This window comes from Atta colombica, unplaced genomic scaffold (assembly GCF_001594045.1).
Source record: "Atta colombica isolate Treedump-2 unplaced genomic scaffold, Acol1.0 scaffold234, whole genome shotgun sequence".
Lineage (NCBI taxonomy): Eukaryota > Metazoa > Arthropoda > Insecta > Hymenoptera > Formicidae > Atta > Atta colombica.
Window position 1 is genome coordinate 171,091 of NW_017259332.1, and position 2,718 is coordinate 173,808.

A 2,718-nucleotide genomic window follows, 5' to 3' on the forward strand; every position below is an offset into this window, starting at 1 on the left:
TTCTCACTTCGAAATCTAATTAGATAACTAAATCTTTTAAAACTTTAATCTGAGAATTAATTTTAATTAAGAGAGCTAATAAAATTTGAGATTCTTAGAAGCGTATTATAGTCAGATTTTGAAGCGTATTATGATCAGGTTTTGAAGAATTCAGCTAAAGATATCATACAATTTAATAAAAGCATCTTAGATTTAACATTTTATATTTTACAATCCGTATCATTCATTTGAAGAATTCAGATGAAATTTCTTCATACAGCTAAATTTTATTTTTCGTAGTTTAATTATCGATTCTTGATATAATATATGCGTGTTAATAACTCTTAAATTAATCTTGTAACATTTCTTTCTAAAAATGAATTAAAAACAAAATGATCGCTTATGTAAGAAAAAATCTATTTATATAATTTAAAGCTTAAAAATAGAATTTTAAAATGTTAATTAAGGATTACAAAATAATATTTTTTAACTTTAGGACATTTTTTTATCAATTTTTTTCCTTCTTTATAAAAATTTATACAGATGTGAATATGCAGTATATGCCATTATAATGCCTTGCATGATTTTAGATTTATCATAAATTTTAATATGTGAATGCAAATCTATTGTTTTAAATTTTTTATATTAATTTCTTTCTTTGTATATACATATAACGTACATATATATTTACAAAACATAACAAGAAATAGATTTAAAAGTTTATCTAACATAATTCTACAAAAAATAATTTTATAAACTTTTCATAAAAAAAAAATGTGGAATCGTTTTCATACCAATATATGTTAATAATCCATTTTTGAATTTTTCATTTTAATTCAAGTTACAATTGACTTGAATACTTTCAGCAAATACACTGTATCAGTAAAGTATAATTTAACGATATTAAATTATTATATATATATATATATATATACTACAATCTACAAATAAAAGCACTTTCGAGAAAAGCTTGAATTGGAGAAAACAGCCATTTAGGGGCAAATAGACGATTTATTAAATATTAGAAAATATGAAAATGATTAAGTTTGGCAGACACTAGGTCCATCCTTTTTCATAGAGTTCTGAACGAGTGCAATAAGTTAGAGTGAAACAAACCATGTCTGCTTTACTTTAACTTATTGTACCAGTCCATAAATTGGAATAAAAAAAGGACAGACCTTTAAATTGAGTAAGCGCTCGCTTATTGGTGTATTCTTTTAGATCATCCAATAAAACTTTTAGAGATTAAGAAGAATACATATATATAAGAAGCGTTCACTCATCTGTTGAACTGCTAAACGCAGTCAATGTTGCTGCCTTTTTCGAGAAAAAAAGTGTTCTCTAAAGTCTATAAAGTAAAATCTAACTTTAAAGAGTAAAATCTCTTCATTGTTAAAAATTGACAATTAAGATACTCTTTTTTTAACATAAGCTCAATTGTTACTCTTTACAATTAGATTTCACTCCAAAGATTTTAGAGAGTACCTCGGTACAGTATCTAGATACATAATTTTGTATCTAATTACACCATCTAAGTACTTAGGTGCAGCACTGCACGTGAGTAGTAGCAGGTTGTTGTCGAAATATCAGATTCTGTCTCTCCAGACATATAACGATATTTTCATATTATCCAGCATTATCTAGTAAAAAAGCATCTACCTGTTCCTAGATGGCTAATCAAAGTTTTTTTTGTCCAACAGCTATTCTCGAAAGTGCTTTTTGTATATGAATATATGTAATTATTGAGGATCGTTAAACTGTCCATTAATTGATACAGCGTATTAGTTAAAAATAAGTAAATGGGTTTTATACAGTTCGCTCAGAATTATACATATATCAAAGAGCACATATTGGATCGCTATTGAGAAGAGTAAATTCTTCAATGAAAATCGTTCCACATTTTTTTATGCTGTGGTCAGAAAATTCGTAAATAGTAGACTTTAATTATTAAAGGCTAAGAATAATCGTGATATATTATAAATAATATTATTAAAAAATTAAATTTTACTATTCTTATAATTTCTTGACTAATTTTTTTAACTTACATTACTTGATAAGCGAAAATGCTACACATTTTTTTCTTTGAAAATATTCAAAATTAACTTATTATATAGAAAAATATAAATAGTAAATAATAAATATGAATATAAATAAAAACGTAAAGGAATATAATAAATGTAAATATATTAATAATTTTCTGCGTTGTGACGTATTGCAAAAAAATTTTAAGAGAATATCCCGCTAATCCAAAAAGTATTATAATTTAAGTAATTAAGTATTATAATTTTTGTTCTTAAAACTCACTTTCTAAATAATTATTTATGTACACGATAATATCTGTCCTGAGAGAGAGAGAGAGAGAGAGAGAGAGAGAGAGAGAGAGAGAGAGAGATCTAAAATATTTTGTTTTTTTTGTACCTGCACAATAATGAGGTATTTATTTTTTTATTACCTGTACTTACCTCGGTACATTTTTCACAGAGAACCTGTATCTTTACCTAAATATATTTAAAAATAAAGCAGCTTGCACTGGCATTTTGTGTTATATCTCGGTCACGGAGTAAAACGCTCTAAAATCACACATCGTAGAAATAAAATGAATAATAGTAATAAATTAATTTAAAATATTTTTAAAAAAGAAAATGTGGCGATCTCTATCGAATAACGCAAGTTAGGAGAATTAATAAAAAAATTACCAGAATTAAATTAAAATTTAATTTTTTAATAATATTATCTATA